The 19,892-nt window shown below is 37.8% G+C and overlaps 1 pseudogene; it reads right to left on the bottom strand.

The window, feature by feature from the left end:
* Nucleotides 1-16,044: 16,044 nt before the first annotated feature.
* On the bottom strand, nucleotides 16,045-16,157 carry LOC125412063 (U2 spliceosomal RNA; annotated as a pseudogene).
* Nucleotides 16,158-19,892: the final 3,735 nt, after the last annotated feature.

Below are 19,892 nucleotides of genomic sequence, written 5' to 3'. Positions count from 1 at the left end.
TATGTTTGTGTGTGTGGTGCGCATGCGTGCACATACGTGCACAGGTATGTGTGAACCTACATGCATATGGAGGCAAAAGATCTGCCTTAGGCTATCTCTCAGGTACCACCCACACTGTTAATCGTTTTGTTTTTGTTTGGAGGAAAGTTCTCACTATGTAGACCAGGCTGCGTCAGAACTTGTCACATAGGCCAGGCTACCTTGTAACTTATAAAGTTCCACCTGCCTCTGCCCCTAAGGTACTGGGATTAAAGGCATGTGCTTTCAATCCACTGTTTTTATTTATTTGCTTAACCTTTTAAAAGCTCACAGTATTTTGGAGACAGGAGTTCTTGATGGCATGGAGCTTTCCAATAGCAAGGCTGGCTGGATGGAGAACCCTGGGGATCCACCCATCTACCTCTGCAGACTTGGTGTTATAAGCATGCACTGCCACACTCAGCTTGTCTACGTAGGTTCTGGGGGTAGAACTCAGGTCCTCATGTGTACAAGTTGAAAACTTCCCTGGCTGAAATATTCTCCATCTCTTTGTTGATCCTCCTCATAGGTACAATGCACCTTTATTTTATTGTTTGGGAATATATAAATCTACTGTAGAATAGAATAAAATATGGGATGATTAAACCCATGTTAAGTACACATAAACAGAAAGCAGAGTGCTTGTTAGCCAGAGATAGCAGAGTGACAGAGATAAAATTAATACTTGTGAGTCACAAGAATTACACACAGTGAACCTGAATGCTAGATATTCATGGCACACAAAATATAGAGAAAGCACAGCTACTCGGGGTACATGACACTCATACACACACTCAGTGGGTGTGCTGTCTTAATTAGTGGCTTCAAGCTGCAAATATCTACTATGAGTTGGTGAACTACAGCTGGTGTCAGTCACACTCGTCCCTACATGTTGATTATGTGAGTCATGAACACGCTCTCAAATATCAATTTAGTAAGATGTTAATCTCATGCTGAGGTGGTTAGATGGCTGACCTACCAGAGGAAGGGACAGGGTGCATGAATACTGTGCACCAGGGCCGAAGTTTCATTCTAATCTGTTACATCTCTTTTCTCTTGATTCTTACTGAGTGTTTTAAATTGTCCTCATAAACCCTTTTATGCGAGCATTTTAATTTGGTTATTTCTATTTCACCTCTAGAAAGGTGTATTTGCTTTCTATTACTCTTGGTAAAACGATCAAAAACGGTAGCTTAAAACAACCCAAATTAGCAATTTATAAATGTTAAAAACTCAAAAGTTTGTCTGTGTTAAAGTGTCAGCAGGTCTATGTTCCCTTCTGAAGGATTTAGAGGAAATCCTGATCTTCAGCTCCCCAGCTTCTACAGTCTGCTCCCATCCCTTGTTTAGTGGTCCTTTCTATAACTCATGCCATTAATGGCAGAGCGAGCCTCTCTCACAATGCTCTGGTTCCGACTTTTATTTCTTCATAGTCTCCATCTGAGAGTTCTTGTGATTTCACCGTGATCATCCGATTGAATAATATGATCTCTTAAGGATACACATCTTAATGTTTAAAATCTGATTGTTAATGATTTCATTCTCTCTTGCCCAGCACACAGCAGACAACCATGGAATTGAAAATGAATATTTTTGGAAGGTCATGGTTTTGTTATCAACAGCTTATGGCATGGGCATGGAAGTTCCCTCTAAAATGAGGGAAGTTTTATTACTGTTATTGGCCATTGTCTTCTTGCTCAATCTTTTAATCAGTTTTTATTTGCTAACACTTGTACTGCAAAGCCAAGGAATGCTCCTTTGAGAGCTTCTCGCCTTCATTTTCACACAAACAGAATCTTACATCTTTATCATTTCCTTCATACCAAAGGAAGTCCCTAAGCTCAGGTGCAATTTAGAGTCACCATCCCAGATTGCCATTACTAACTGAAGGCTAGAATTGACTATCCATAATGCTTGCTGAGCACAAACAAGTGTTTCTTTCTCCAGAATACAGATATTTAAGGCTAACTGCAAGCCAATCCTGAGCAAAGTCAAGTATAACACTCTCTTCAACCTTTCTGCTTATCCAATCAGTGGCTTTGCAAAACTCCTAGAGTTTTGCTGTGGTGATTAGGGCAATCAGATTATTGGTCAAGGAATCTAGAAGCTTAAATATCTATAGAACATATCAATTAACCTTTGTTTTTCTAAATTTGTTTCATGGTACAGAAATTGAACAGACTATCACAATGTTTTCTCATATATATAAATGTGAACATATATATGAACACATATATATATATGCGATCATTACTATTACACACACACACACACACGCACACACACACACACACACACACACATATATATATATATATAAAACTTCTATATCTATCTATGTAAAACTGCTACTAAGCATGAAGGTGGGTTGAAGAGGAGCTCAGTTCTCATGTAACAGGATTCCTGACTAAATATACAAGAGTAGCTGTTTAGGGCATTCCTATTGGTTTTTGACTATTAAAAACAATAAGTATTATGGTTCTCTATAAAGTCTACCCAGATTCAAGCAAATATTTGAAGTTTGGCACACTTAAATTTTTTTAAATAGAGTAAGCAAGCATATAATTAGGCTTTTTTCCCTCATAGCCCAAGGCTCATTCCAAGATATTCTAAAGTTCTGCAAGTAATTACAACTTGCTTGTCTGTGCACTGTGGCTGTGACTGTTTTGGCTGTGCCTCTAAAGCAAGTGTGTCAATAAAATGCCAAGGAAGAAGATTTCTCTAGAAACAGTGAAAAATATAAAAATTGATATTTTTAATATTATGTGGATAAATATGTGATCTTACTGATTAACTTATCATGAATGTTGGTACTGTATTAAGTTAGAATACACAGGGCTTAAGGTCTAAGCTAAAGGGGAGGTTATTCAAATGCCTCTCCTGGGACATGACTTCCTAAAGTTGAGGAATTAAATAACTTAAATCAAGCTCAGGATTGCATGTGTGTGTTGGGGATAAAAGCTCTACATTCTTTTACCTGTTTATCTCATATGCATTGTGTACCTTGCAGTTCATGAGCTCAGTACCTACATTGGGTGTTTCCTTATGTTTCCCGGAGGAGATGCAGCATAGATCTCTACTCACTCCAGATAGGGTGCCCACAAAAGACTAAAGTGTAGATATCATCAAAGTCCTACTTGGTGGAAAAATGAGTTTGAGTCTTTTATTCAGTTTACACAGAAGCAGAAATGACTAACAGACAGTAGGCATCTCAGCTCGTCTTGGTATCTTTCAAGCTACTAGTTTTGTCTGTTTTTTTCCCCCCTGGAAAATGGGCTCGTTTTTATTGTTTATTCTTAGGGAATCTGGGCAGTTTCTGGGACTTCTGTTGTGAGAAGTTTACGCTTTTGGCCTTTGGGGGCCTCACCACACGGCTTCAAATTAAATCACTCATCTGGAATCTTATTCTTTCTTATAATCACGCAGTCTTCGCTTAACTCAAAATATCCTGACTACCTTTTGCCTCTGAGCTATTGCCTTTTCTTACTTCGAAATATTTTACTTTTACTCTTACTTTGTGACTGACTGGGTAGCTGGGTGCCTGGCTCCTGAAGTCCTCCTGCTCTCTTAACTTTGCTTCTCCTCTTACCCATTTCTCCTTTTCATAATCTCTGCCTCCCAATCACGCCTATTGTCCATTCAGCTGTTTGTTAGACCATCAGGTGTTTTAGATAGACAAGGAATCACAGTTTCACAGAGTTAAACAAATGCAGTATAAACAATAGCAACATATCTTTACAACATTAAACAAATGTACCACACCAAAAACAAAAGTAACACACCTTAAAATAATATTATTCCCCCAAAGACTCCTAGAAACCCTTCTGAGTTATTTACTCCTGTCTTAATGAACATCACTGCAGGACAGATTGCTTCAATCTCAGAAAAAAACACTGTGCAACAACCGAAAACTCAGAGCAGGTGCCCTAAATAACCTTGGGTAGAGGTATAAAATTGTGGTTTCTTTTAGGATATCCCATTGTCACCAATTTCAATGTATATGGCAAGAAGTTCAAATTTAGGTTTGTCATCACTACTTGGCCATGGTCCTCTTCATGTGCACCTGCACAGGTGAGTATATGCTGAATTCCTAGGCCCTTCCTTGTGGACCATGGCAGGGAATATGGCATAAGGCCTTCGTGCCACTCTTGTTCCTTATAGTACTGTAGGGAGACAAAGAAGAGCAGATTCAGTAGGCACATGAAAAGTTATGTGTTTGTTTAGAGGCTATGGGTCCACCCAAAGCCTCATACTTACTACTGAGCTAAATCATCAACACTATTGAATTTGATGATTTGTTTGTTCGTTTTAAAAAAGAACTCAATTCTGTTTACTCTTTTTGGCCTATAGTAAAGTCAATTGGAGATTTTAAATTCTGTGTTTCACTGAACGTTGAGTGTTACTTATTTCTTATGTTCTTGAATTATTAGGAACTGCCCACCATGATGACCTTTCCCCTAGGCACCCCTCAATTCTGATATACATTATTTATACCTTTAGAACGTTTCCATAACAACATTCATGAGTTTGCAAGTCTGTGGTGCGCATGTTAGATCACTAGTCTTAACTACATGGGTGTCATCCAGAAACTTATAACCTCATAGGACCAGGTCCTCCTTGTCTCTTATGGATTTAGTACTTATCTGGGCTCTTTGTATTTATCTGTTATTAACAGTTATACCTTTCATTTTCCTTTATTTTTCTAATTCACAACTGATTTCTAACATTTCCATTTGTTCTTGATAGAAACAAATTCTCATCACAAAACATTCAGGAAATCTGGGACATAATAAAAAAACCAAATCTAAGAATAATAGGGGTAGAAGAAGGAGAAGAATTGCAGATCAAAGGTCCAGAAAATATATTCAACAAAATTATAGAAAAAACTTTCCCAACCTAAAGAACGATATTCCTATGAAGGTTCAAGAAGCATACAGAACACCGAATAGACTTGATAAAAAAAAACCCCTCGCCATATAATAATCAAAACACAAAACATACAGATTAAAGAAAGAATATTAACAGCTGCAAAGGAAAAAGGTCAAGTAACTTATAAAGGTAAACCTATCAGGCTTACACCAGACTTCTCTATGTAAACCATAAAAGCCAGAAGGTCCTGGATAGAGGTACTGCAGAAACTAAGAGACCATGGATGCAAGCCCAGACTACTATACCCAGTCAAGCTATCGTTCACTATCAACGGAGAAAACAAAATATTCCAGGATAAAAAGAAATTTAAACAATTCGTAGCCACAAATCCAGCCTTACAGAAAGTAAAGAAGGAAAATTGCAACCCAAGGAATCCAACATTGCCAACACTGCCTACAATAACCCAGACATCTAGCGACCCTTCACAACCACAACTCAAAGAAGAGAAACACAGAAACTCTACTACACACACACACACACACACACACACACACACACACACAATAATAACCGGAATCAACAACCACTGGTCATTAATATCACTTAATATTAATGGACTCAACTCATATATAAAATGGCAAAGACTAAGAGAATGGATACGAAAACAGGATCCAACATTCTGCTGTTTACAAGAAACACACCTCAATCACAAATATAGACATCTATTCAGAGTAAAAGGTTGGGAAATGGTTTTCCAAGCAAATGGACCTAAGAAACAAGCAGGTGTGACCATTCTAATTTCTATCAAAATTGACTTTAAACTAAAATAAATCAGAGGAGATAGAGATGGACATTTCATACTCATAACAGGAACAATTCATCAGGAGGAAGTCTCAATCCTGAATATCTATGCCCCTAATATAAAAGCACCCACTTATGTAAAAGAAACTCTTCTAGAACTTAAGGCAGTCATCGAACCACACCCACTAATAGTAGGAGACTTCAACACACCACTCTCACCAATGGACAGGTCAATCAGACAGAAACTCAACAGAGAAATAAGAGAATTATTAGAGGTAATGAATCAAATGGACTTAACAGATATCCATAGAACATTCCACCCAAATAGGAAAGGATATACCTTCTTCTCTGTAGCCCATGGAACCTTCTCAAAAATTGACCACATACTTGGTAACAAAACAAACTTCCACAGATACAAAAAAATATTAGTTACCACCTGTGTCTTGTCGGATCACCATGGAATAAAGTTAGAATTCAATAACAATTCAAACACCAGAAAGCCTACAAACGCGTGGAAGTTGAACAGTCAACTACTGAATCATCCCTGGGTCAAGGAAGTAATAAAGAAAGAAATTAAAGTCTTCCTTGAATTTAATGAAAATAAAGACACAACATACTCAAACCTATGGGACACAGCATTGCTAAGAGGAAAGTTCATAGCACTAAGTGCCCAATTAAAGAAAATGGAGAAAGCACACATTGGAGACTTAACAGCACACCTGAAATCTCTGGAAAAAAAACAAGCAGACTCACCCAGGAGGAGTAGAAGACTGGAAATAATCAAACTGAGGGCTGAAATCAACAAAATAGAAACACAGAAAACAATCCAAAGAATCAACGAAAGAAAAAGTTGGTTCTTGGAGAAAATCAACAAGATTGACAAACTAATCAAACGGCAGAGAGAGAACACTCAAATTAATAAGATCAGAAATGAAAAGAGGGACATAACAACAGACACAGAAGAAATTCAGAGAATCATTAGATCTTACTACGAAAGTTTATATGCCACAAAGTTGGAAAATGTACAAGAAATGGATTGGTTTTTAGATAAATACCATTTACCCAAGTTAAATCAAGACCAGGTGAAAAATCTAAATAGACCAGTTAGTCGCAAAGACTTAGAAGCTGTTATCAAAAACCTCCTGACAAAAAAAAAAGCCCAGGGCCAGATGGTTTCAATGAAGAATTCTACCAGAACTTCCAAGAAGAGCTGATACCTATACTCCTTAAGGTATTTCACAATATAGAAACAGAAGAGTCATTGCCAAACTCTTTTTTATGAAGCTACACTTACCCTGATACCAAAATCACATAAAGACAAAACCAAGAAAGAGAATTACAGGCCAATCTCACTCATGAACATCAACGTGAAAATTCTCAAAAAAATCCAGACAAACCGATTCCAAGAACACATTAGAAAAATTATCCATTATGATCAAGTAGGCTTCATCCCAGAGATGCAAGACTGGTTAAACATATGCAAATCTATCAATGTAATCCATTATAGAAATAAACTGAAAGAAAAAACCATATGATCATTTCATTAGATTCTGAAAAAGCATTTGACAAAATTCAGCATCCCTTTATGATAAAGGTGTTGAAGAGATTGGGGATACAAGGATCATACCTAAATATAATAAATGCTATTTACAGTAAGCCGACAGCTAACATCAAACTGAATGGAGAGAAACTCAAAGCCATTCCATTGAAATCCGGAACACCACAAGACTGTTCACTCTCTCCATACCTCTTCAATATAGTGCTTGAAGTTCTAGCAATAGCAATACGGCAACATAAGGGGATCAAGGGGATTCGAATTGGAAAGGAAGAAGTTAAACTCTCGTTATTTGCAGACGATATGAGAGTATACATGAGCGACCCCAAAAACTCTACCAAAGAACTCCTACAGCTGATAAACACCTTTAGTAATATGGCAGGATACAACATCAACTACAAAAAATCAGTTGCCCTCCTATACACAAAGGATAAAGAAGCAGGGAGGGAAATCACAGAAACTTCACCATTCACGATAGCCACAAATAGCATAAAATATCTTGGAATAACTCTGACCAAGGAAGTGAAAGACCTATTTGACAAGAACTTTAAGTCTTTGAAGAAAGAAATTGTGGAGGATACCAGAATATGGAAAGATCTCCCCTGCTCTTGGATTGGGAGGATCAATATAGTAAAAATGGCAATTCTACCAAAAGCAATCTATAGATTCAATGCATTCCCCATCAAAATCCCATCAAACTTCTTCACAGACCTTGAGAGAATAATACTCAATTTTATATGGAAAAACAAAAAATCCAGGATAGCCAAAACAATCTTATACAATAAAGGAACTTCTGGAGGTATAACCATCCCTGACTTCAAACTCTATTACAGTGCTACAGTATTGAAAACAGCTTGGTACTGGCATAAGAACAGAGAAGTCGACCTATGGAATCGAATAGAAGACCCAGATATTAACCCACAAACCTATGAACACTTGATTTTCGACAAGGGAGCTAAAGGTATGCAATGGAAGAAGGAAAGCATCTTTAACAAATGGTGCTGGCATAACTGGATGTCAACCTGTAGAAGAATGAAAGTAGATCCATATTTATCACCATGCACAAAAATTAAGTCCAAGTGGATTAAAAACCTCAACATTAATCTGACCACTTTGAACCAGATAGAAGAGAAAGTGGGAAGTAGTCTACAAGACATAGGCACAGGAGACCACTTCCTAGGTAGAACCCCAGTAGCACAGACAATAAAAGAATCAATAAATAAATGGGAATTCTTGAAACTGAGACGCTTCTGTAAAGCAAAGGACACTGTCAGTAGGACAAAAAGGCTACCTTGTGACTGGGAAAAGATCTTTACCAACCCCTCATCAGACAAAGGCCTGATCTCCAAAGTATACAAAGAACTCAAGAACCTAGACACTAAAACTCTAATTAACCCAATTAAAAAAATTGGGGTGCTGATCTGAACAGAGAATGCTCAACAGAAGAACTTCGAATGGCCAAAAGACACTTAAGGTCATGCTCAACCTCCTTAGCAATCAGGGAAATGCAAATCAAAACAACTATGAGATACCATTTTACACCGGTCAGATTAGCTAAAGTCAAAAACACCAATGATAGCCTATGCTGAAGAGAATGTGGAGAGAGGGGAACTCTCATCCATTGTTGGTGTGAATGCAAACTTGTGCAGCCACTGTGGAAATCAGTGTGGCAGTTTCTCAGGAAACTGGGAGTCAACCTCCCTCAAGACCCAACAATTCCACTCTTGGGAATATACTCAAAAGTTGCCCTATCATTCCACAAAAGCATTTGTTCAACTATGTTCATAGCAGCACTATTTGTAATAACCAGAACCTGGAAACAACCTAGGTGCCACTCAATAGAAGAATGGTTAAAAACGGTGTGGAACATATATACATTATGGTTTTACACATTGGTAAAAAACAATGGCATCTTGAATTTTGCATGCAAATAGATAGACATAGAAAACGCTTTACTGAGTGAGGTAACCCAGACCCAAAAGAGGAATATGGTACGTATTCACTCATAAGTGGATTCTAGCCATAATTAAAGGTCTTTGAGCCTATAATTTGTGATCCTAGAGAAGCTAAATAAAAAGGTGAACCTGAGAAAAACATGTAGTTATCCTCCTGGAGATTGGAAGTAGACAAGAGTGCCAGGTAACCTCAAGTGCATGGGGAGGTGGGGGGGTTGTTGGAAGGGGAGAGGGTTAGGGAGAAGGGAGTAGGGGAGGAATGGGGGAAGCTTGGGGGATTGGGATGGGGGGAAGGAGGAAGGATGAATATGGGATCAGGGAAGTATATATCTCAACTAAGGGAGTCATTTTAGGGTTTACAAGAGACTTGATTGTAAAGGGGATCCCAGGTTCAAGGAGAGATCCCCAGATTGTTCTCTGGACAGAGGAGAGGGTGCCTGAACCGGCCTTGGCCCATAACCATACTGATGAATATTTTGCATATCACCATAGAACCTTCAACTGGCGATGGATGGAGATTGAGACAGAGACCCACATTGGAACACTGGACTTAACTCCCTAGGTCCAAATGAGAAGCAGAAGGAAAGAGAACATGAGCAAAGAAGGCAAGACTAGAGGGAACCTTCACCCGTTGATGGATGGAGATTGAGACAGAGACCCACATTGGAGCACTGGACTGAGCTCCCAAGGTCTAAATGAGGAACAGAAGGAGGGAGAACATGAACAAGAAAGGCAGCACCATGAGGAGTGCGTTCACCCACTGATACAAGGGGACTGATCTAATGAGAGTTCACCAAGGCCAGTTGGACTGGGACTGAACGAGCACATGATCCAACCAGATTCTCTGAATGTGGTCAGATTCTCTGAATGTGGCTGGCACGGGATCTTTCTGAAAAGCCATTGACAATGACACTGGGACTTGTTTCCTCTGCATATACTGGATTTTTGGGATCCAGTCTGTTTGGATGCTCACTTTCCTGGACCTGGAGGGAGCGGGGAGGAACTTGAACTCCCACAGGGCAGGAAACCCTGACTGCTCTTAGGGATGGAGAGGTAGGAGGAGAGGGAGGGGAGAGTGGGAGGGTGTTGGGAGGAGGGACGGAAATGGAAACTTTTATAAATTAATAAACTTTTATAAATAAAAAATAAGTAAAATAAATAAAATGTTAAGTGCTTCTAACAACTTAAGATGTGCCATTACTAGGGTATATATGGTACTGCCTGTATATATATACTGTTTGCCCTGTGAGTCCAGCAAGGCAGAGCTACTGACATTTCAGAGCTGCTCACACTGCCTCACTTCCAGGCACATGTTGCCTCCAAGTAAGCCACAGCATAATGCTCACAAAACCCACTCAAATGCTCTGTAGCTTGACGTCCTGCCTGAAAGAGTCAGAGTTAGCAATGGCAGCACAGCCCAGAATGTTGGCATTTCAAAATGGCTGTGGCTGAATCAGGAAAACCTCTTAAGGAAACTGCGGCTTGCTTCCATCAAACAGCAATAAGTTGTGTTAAACTTTATATTTTATTTTTGTCTAGAATTCCTTTCCAAGTCCTTTGAGGTTTTATGTGGATTTAGATAGCCATGTTGGCACCAATTTGTTGCAGGGGAATCACTCTGTTGTTCCTGGCTGCTTAGTCCCATAATAATAACACAGTAACTGTATTAATTAAATCATGGCTTGGCTCATTAGCTCTAACTTCTTCTTAGCTAACTCCTACATCTTAGTTTAACCCATCTTTAGTAACCTGTATATCGTCACAAGGCTGTGGTTAAATGGCTAAAGTTCCTAGCGTCTGTCTCTGGTTGCTCCATGGCTTCTCTCTTAACTCTGCCTTCCTCTTCCCATGCTATAGGCCAAGCCAGGTTTCTTTATTCATTAACCAATAAAATCAGCACATAAACAGAAAGACCTCCCACACCATAAATGAAGTATTATGATTGGAATTTCATTTACTCTTACACTTTTCTAACCTAAAATTGCTATCGCCTAACCAGTAAATAATAAACAAATAGTGTGTGTGTGTGTGTGTGTGTGTGTGTGTACACTTGTGTATGTGTGTGCATTCACAGACTGTAGTAATCATTATGAGGAAGGGAAACAATTGCAACTACTTAAAACCAACTTGATTAGGTCTGAGCTACTGGGAGACATTTCGGAGGTGGCCTTGTAAAAAGGTGGAATCTGGTCTGAAGGAAGTGAAAGCCACACAAAGAGAAGGCAAAAGAACATTTAAATCCGAACAGCTGTACACATAAATATTTAAATCTGTGTGGTCTGATATCTGCCATGACTAAATAAGATGAAAAATGTGTTTGCATCTAATGCTCTCTCTTTAACTTTCATTAACTCAAATATCACTTGACCTGTGTCAAGGTCGAGGTCAGATTGAGTCTTGGTGTCTGATGAAATTTTATAAATTGTCATTTAAATCAGAAGACTTTGCCTATTAACTATTTCTACTGTCAGTAAATCACATGAAAACTTTTCACTGGAAATGTTGCCAAGGAGACAAGTTTGTGTTCTCCTTTAAGAAATGTATTTGTGACAGGAAATATAGCCCAGCCTCTGACTGAGTAGTAGTGGTGTAAGGTGTATGGGTGGAAGGGGCACTGGGCAGAAGAAGTGGGAGGGAGACACTATTGCTTCTTTTAAGACAGAAAATGAGATTTACATTTGATCTAGAGATTCAGAAGGGGGAACAGATTTGGTGCCAAGATAGAATTAAACATGTAGCCCTCTCAGGCAAAATTCACAAGAGAAGGGAGTGGGTTACTCAGAACATGTAGTTAATTGCTTATTTTTCAATTTACTTTAGATCTTTCATCGTGAACATATAACAGTGGCTCATATTTTATTCATATTCAATTGACTCACTAAGTTAAAATGTACTTAAGTGAGTAAAAATTCCAATTCTTGGGGCTTCATACCATTGAATTCTGAAGGGCTAATGATGATAATTTTGATTAATATTCCAATCACACTATTTTTAATTTTATCAAAAAGAATGTATGTTGTGTACAACATTGAATGCAATTGTTCCCATCTTGGGATGTCGACTTCTGGCTTTGTCTGTCTAAAGAGAAGTAGCAGCCCTGACAATGCTGGCCCCATGGCCTCTGGTCTCACAGTCTCAGGTTGTTTCCTTGGCAACTGGGAGAAATTGAACTTTATAGTTTGAGAGGAAGTTTGTAAAGGAATTTCAATCTGAAAGCTACAAACAAGATTCTATCACAAGAGACTGTGAGGTTATTTCTGTCTGCTGGGACTGGTGAAGAGCTGACACTCTGAAGGAATCAGGGGAGAAAAAGGGAACTCAGCTTCTTCTGGGGTAAAAAGAGCAGATACAAGGATTGCAAACCACTTTGGAGAGAATGTAACTAAATCTAAAACCGTTCAAAATATCCAATTTCTCCTTCCCTACAAAATATTACCTCCCTATAGACAGAAGAATGAGCAATGATGACCATTTTACTTTCATAGGATGTGGATATGGGAGTTAGATGACTGTGGAGTGCATAATGAGTGTACTGTAGGATGTGAAAATCACACAGAGGGAAAATCCAAATCCTACTGCATACAAGTTATAAACAGAAGATATCTTGAGCTCTTTTAAGTCAATGCTCTATTATGAGCTACTCACAGTTCTGGCACAAACCGCAGCTGAATTGCAAAACAAATCAACCATTGGCATTATCCAATATGACAGAGCTAAAGCAACTCCATTCTAGCAGTCACCCATAGACAGGGCTTTGAAGACTGACTATGAATATCATTTGAGTGCAGGACAGGAACAAATCCTGGTGAATAACAGTACAACAATCCTGAGCAGTCAATGAAGGGAAAAATCCACATGTACTGTCATGAAAAAACATACATGATAAGGTCCCAACCTAAGCATAAATGTATCAAAATATGTTCTCCAAAATATGGTTTCTAAATGCCTACCTTTCTACTAGAAACATTGCTCTAGAGACATTGCAATAATCACTGATGCATGCATACACCTGCTGCAAATTCAATTTTTAATTAATAGAGATTTTGATTAATACAGCTGCTTTTTTCATAACTCAATCCCTGTTGATTTGATAGATTGTATGTACCAGATAATAGAATGTAGTTTTTCTTACCCAACTCCTCCCTTCAATTTCCCTGGGTTGAATGCCATGACCTAGGAAAATATTTAATGCCTGCTGCTGACTTTGCATCCTCTCTGAGACCATCTCAGGAATTTATGAAAAAGCACTGAGCTATTTTACTGCCCCTAGTTTTGTGTCTGAAACCAAAATGTTATGGCAGACTTGAGGGCCCTCTGGAATTTTCCATATAATGTCACCTGCAGAGGTTTAAGATTGATCTGGAGCACATTTCTTTTCTTTTCTTTTCTTTTTTTTTAATTCTAGACTTTCACACAAACTCTCACAACTGTTTGTAGATATTTTATTCTGATAGCTTCTGCAACTTAATCTTCAACCTTATAATGAAGAAGATTGGATCTTATGCCATCAGCTGTGCCATTGTCCTCCTGCCTCTGAATTTCTGTTTCCAACAAACTGTTTTACTTTGTCCTATATGTGAAAAGCAAAGTATTCTCTGACACTTCCCAACTCTGTCATACTGGTGTGTGTGTGAGTGTGGATGCTCACACACATCTGCTGTTTCCTACCCAGAGCAGTTATGCCAGTGTTATCTATGCAGTTCAGCTAAACCAGTGGAGTTTACACACAGTTTAATTGTGTTCCTAGGATTTCTGGGTAGCAGGAATGTATCTAATAAATAGTGGCTATAACCCAGCAGAGATTTTGTTGTTAAGTGAGTCTCTTGATTTTTCTTTTTATACTTTTTAAAATAATGTATCTTGTTCCTTTCTAGCCATGTCGCTAAACTCCAATGGTGTGGACTTTAGTGAACCCTGTGCTTCCCCTAAGCTGCCACTGTTCATATCTATTGGAATTACCCACGACTTTGCTTGTCCTTCTAGAAATTTTCATGCTTTAGTGGGCTCAGTATGGACTTTTCCTTTTAATTTTCCTGGAAATTTTAACCTTGTTTTTTAATTGTGCTTCCAGGTGGTTGTTATGTGTCTTATACAATGCATTTTATTGAGCAGCTGCTGTGGGTTTTAAGGCTTTCAAGTTTTTCCAAAAGTACACATTACTACCTTTAGCTCTTTGGGTTTGCCATGGGTAGACAGGCTAAATATAGGACTTGCTATTGAATTCTACCCTAATGCAAAAAGTACTACAGCTATTTCATAAGAAGATTAATGTTCACATATTTTTATTGCTATGAGCTTTTATTTGCAGGAAAGAGAAAGGTAATTATTTTCCTATGTAATAGATAAAATTTTAAATGAAGCTTAAGGATGCTTGAGAGAATGTGAAATTACTCAGTAGTAAAAAAATGTTCACTTTCATTTTCTTTCTATAGATGCTTTAAAAACTACAAAAATGAGTACTATTTTACTCAAACTCTGTGAGTATCCAATATCATGTGAAAGCATTGCCTTGATCCCATTCATGCCTCTGAATTATATTAATCCGTTAAGTGCATATAGACTAAGTCTAAAAATCAAGGGATTAAAGGATTAGCTATGATAGCTTTGTATATAAATATAATCTGTAAATAAAATTTGTAATATCCAAGTAATCATAGTAGGAACTAAATCTGTTTACTATCCAGAAAGATGGAGTGAATAAAAAATGATATCATTCTCAGGATGATGCATGAAATTTTTTCTTAATATTTTGTTGGGAATGAAGAAGAAAGATGATACACAGCCATATTTCTATAGGAACTTATTCATGGAGTACTTGTGCACATAAGGAAAAAATGAGAATTAAAAGCTGACACAACAGCAATGCCAGTGAGACAACAAGTTGCACTCCTAAAAATGACAGACGTGTGTATGCAGTGAGCAGTAAGAGTTAAAGAGGTAGACAAAGAGTTCAAGATGTGAGAGTCCTGTGTGAGTTCTAGGGTCAAAGAAAGGTACATCAGGTACTGAGAGATCATCTTCACACACAGACTCTCACAACAACAAATTTGAAACATACAAACTTCTAAATAGTATGCAAGGAGATAATCAGACAATAATTTAAAGATAAAAATATTGATTTCAGAGATTTTTACAATCATACATATCAAAATAGGTAATTTTCCGAATAATAGATTGCTTAGTTAAATCAATCATGTCATGTTCAAATATTAGGCTACCGTGTTGCAAATTGGCATAGGATGAACTGTGACTAAGTTATTTCTGTATGGTAAAAGTAAGCTACAAAATGTCTGAGGTACCATAATCCATTCAATACTGTGATAATCTTCCTTCCCACACACAGTTTGAAGAACAATAGTTCGAGTGAAAGTAATTCTGTTTTCTTTATATTCTTCTGCTGTGCGCTTTGTAAGACATTATTTACAAAGATAATATGTTGGTTTCATTATCTCAAAGCAGTTGAAAAGGGGGGAAAGGAAGAATGACTCAATGCAGTCACCAGATAAACAAAATAGAATTGAGTGTGAAAGTGTGCTTCCATTGGAGTATTTGAAATTTTAAAGGCACTGCGTCATGAGAGCAAATCATTTTCCCATTTGCTGTTGTTTGTCCTCTCTAGAAGAATCAGGGTTATTAAAAGTAGTTTAGATGAAGGGAAGCCTCTTGCAAACAGTAATTATACCTCATAAAAGACCATAAATTGGAAATAATCTCAAAATCTACACATCAGAAAAAGACCTTTAGTCTACCTCCTTCATTTTATTAACAAGGGTGTTGAACCCCAAAGAATGCACTTGACTTAGCAACAATAATGGATGCAACTGAAGCAAAGACAAAACCAACATTTAGGGGTTGTTTATTGTTTGAATTTCCTACCTGGATTTCATGCCAGATCTCAACTATTGAACTAATAAGAACAGCCACTATACTTGATCATAATCAGAAGACTGAGAAGAGATACTATCTTAATTATTAAAGGAGATGAGATAATAAGGTGATAAGAGGAAAGAGTGAACCAACATCTTATATTAAAAAAATCCTCTTAACCGTGTGAGAGATAGGAAGAATATGTTTTATAAAGCATTGGAAAATTATATAAATTTTACATCAGAAAAGTTGTGGTTATTATCCTAGCTATCAAAGTCATAATGAATATTTGCCTGGATATATTATCCCTTAAAAATTAATAACAGTAAGAAGTGTTCATCTGTGTGTATGTGTTTATATTTCAGTATTTATATACATATACTCAAATATGGCCTATATGCAACTCAAGAATGTGCGATTTTGAGTCAACACTCCAAAAGGATACATTCTCTGCTTAAGGAATAAAATAACTGTAAGACTCCCAAGCTCCATTAAGTTATATGACTTTAAAGACAGGACATCTAGCTATGCTGTATAAGAATGGAATGAAAAGTGCCAACCTATTCGGGGCACTGTATCCTTTAAAGTTATCTTCCTGTGATGATGAACATTGGGTCTCTGGGCAAAGAGAAATGGAACTATCTCTCCTTTTTTTAAGATTTATTTATTTATCACGTGTACAGTATTCTCAGTATTCTGTCTGCGTGTACGCCTGTAGGCCAGAAGAGGGCACCAGACCCCATTACAGATGGCTGTGAGCCACCATGCGGTTGCTGGGAATTGAACTCAGGACCTTTGGAAGAGCAGGCAATGCTCTTAACCACTGAGCCATCTCTCCAGCCCTGAAACTATCTTTCCTTCTCACTGCCCCGATCATGGTCATTTTAAACCCTCCATTCATAAGAAGGACATGGACCAAACAATAGCATCTTTCTAAATCATGTTGAATTTGAAAATTATCTAAGACAAAATGAATGTTAACAGGTTAAAATATTAACAGTATTCGGTTCTCGGAGATCTTTGCTCATCTTCCACTTTGTACTACAATTGAGGAAGTAAGACTCATAGAAGTCTGACCCCCTAAACTATCCCACACTAGGCTCCAACCCCATTTTGAACACATTGCCTTTCGTACTCTAAATTTGTTTCAGGTGTTCATTTCCTACACTTGCCAAAGTCATAAAATGTATAGTTTCTCTCTTATTATCTTTCCAAATTTCATCTCTGTGATCACTGTGTGTGATCTCTGCTTCTGAAGATGTAGGATTCTTTCTCTTCCAGTTCTTCAGGAAGAATTTTCAAAGAAGCAGTAAGTAAATTAAGAGACCAGAAATGGGGATAAAATACCTTGCTCTATGTTGAGGGGAAGATTAAAAAATAAAGTTTATTAAGGCTTGTCTATCTTTTGGTAATGCCATTGATCAAGTGAAGCCCATCCGTTTTGTTTTATTTTTCTTTGCTTGCTTGTGTTAAGGAAATGTGTCACATTTATTTAGTATTTCTTCAGGGGGAAGACTTCCGTGCCACGTGCACATGTGGATAATAGGGACAACTTATGACAGTCAATTCTCTCCTTCTGCCATATAAGCCGGGGGATTAAATTTGGATTGTCAGGTTTGACTTTGAACTTCTTTCCCAGTTGAATCTCACTAGCCTTCAATACAGTTGATCAATTTGTTATTCCATACAATTCACAGAAATTCCAGTGTACCTTCTCATTCACTAGATGCTTCCTTGTAGTTAAATGTTGGTGAGAAACTTACCTCCTGGTGTGAGAATCCCTTATCTATGGGCTTCAGTAGAAGTGGCCAAGGTCTTCAGGCTGCAGCATTACCCCACAAGGTCATGGTCCTCAGAATCTATTCCAGTTCAAGCACAAACCAGTTCCTGTGCTAATCAGGATAAACATCTTAGGGATTCAAATCTAATAAAACTGCAAATGTGCTATTCAAGTATTGAGCAAAATTAAAACCGTTTCAAATTTCAAATGTTCTGCAGAACTGGTCGGAAAGTCAGATTTTATTTTTTATGAAAATTGAAATTTCCTTGAGAAGGCAATTATATTAAATCTGTCAAATCTAATTCTTTCTGGCAACTATGACCTTTGGAATAGTCAATGAGTTTGGTTATTTAATGTGTTTAAGAAGTAATTAGTATGTTTCTTTCTTTGTCAAGTTTATGTGGAAATTAAACTAATAGCTTGCATGAGTGTATAGCCTACATTTAGTCTCTTGAAGACAAAAATCTATAAATGGTGGTCGACATGTACATGAAATCAAAACAAACAGGAACAAATTGTGGTAATCATGTTGTGTTGGATATTACATTAAGTTTTATTGATAGATACAGGTTAAATCAAAGCTATATTTAAAAGTTTATTTTAGAGATTTACTTAGTTTACATTGAAAGCTATGATTTGAGATATGAGTTTATTGAAATATGTAATTTTCCATATAAAAGCCTGTTTATGCAAATATATGTACATACTCTTAGCAGTTGTATCATATTGGATGAGATATTTAAGACACTTATTTTTCTTAAAAATACCCTATTAAGAAAAATAATGGTCTAGGTCTGCTCACATATGCTTGGGATTACATGATTAGAAAATTGTCCGCACACAGCACACAACTAACATTCATTACTCTCATTGTAGTTTAATATCATGTAGTAAAATACTTAAGAAATTAATGTTTTAAAGTATAAAATTCATATGCTATTAGCTTATAGCTGTGGTTAAGCATGCATATTTGGAAGTAAATAATATCAGTAGACTATTTATTTGAGACAAGCGGGTAAAGGAATTTTGAATGTTTTTAACTACAACAAATGAGAGTTGTTTGAAGAAGTTGATATTGTTAACATGACCCAGACTCTACATGAGGTATATGTAAAAGGAAATGGCATGGAACACCACTGACATGTATTTTAATGTTTTCACATATCAATTAAAATACAGCTTTGTAACTCTTAGACTTGCTTTGACAATTTCATACATGTATATAATGGATTCTGCTATTCTCAACCCAAACCCTTCCTATCTCTCTCCTATTCAGTCTCCACTACTGATACCCACAAGTCCCTTTCTCACATTCATGACTTTTGTTTTGCTTTATGACCCATTGATCTTAACCAGGGCACCTGTGTGACCCTAGGTGTGTAACCAGTCACTGGATCCTGGTGAGCTATTGAAGACAATTTCTGTTCATTTCCTAGAATCCAAGAGTATCCAATAGTTCAACAGTGAGGGTTAGAGTCTTAGAGTTCCTCTTCATTTAAATGTAAGGGTGTCTACCATACTTCTGACTATTTGAACTAGATTCTTGGGAACGACATGTAGAAAGAAAGAACCCCTTTCTTCATGTGTTCTTCTGTTTCTGACCCCCACCTCTCTCTCTCTCTCTTTCTTTCTTTCTCTCTCTCTCTCTCTCTCTCTCTCTCTCTCTCTCTCACACACACACACACACAAATACATAAGTGCAATAAAACTTTTATAAGCTATTTGTAAATTAAAAATACAAATATTAGAGCTAGCCCTGTTGCCCTGCTGAGCAGTTCTTCCCAGAGAGGTGAGTGGGTGCTAGCCTGGGCAGCCTGCCTGCCTCTCCGGGAAGGGAGCACAGCCCTTCCCCCCTCAGCTTCTGCGGCAGGGTCTTCGGTGTTCCAAGGGACCCCTCCCCTCCCCCCACTGCTGCGGGCCCTTTGTCTCCTGGGTCCTGGGAAGACCAGCTAGCCCTGTTGCCCTGCTGAGGAGTTCTTCCCAGAGAGGGCTGAGGAGCTCTATCCAGAGAGTGCTGTGAAGTCCTACCCAGAGAGTGCTGAGGAGT

This window comes from Myodes glareolus, chromosome 4 (genome assembly GCF_982192425.1).
Source record: "Myodes glareolus chromosome 4, mMyoGla1.1, whole genome shotgun sequence".
Classification (NCBI taxonomy): domain Eukaryota; kingdom Metazoa; phylum Chordata; class Mammalia; order Rodentia; family Cricetidae; genus Myodes; species Myodes glareolus.
This window is presented reverse-complemented; position numbering and strand designations above follow the sequence as displayed.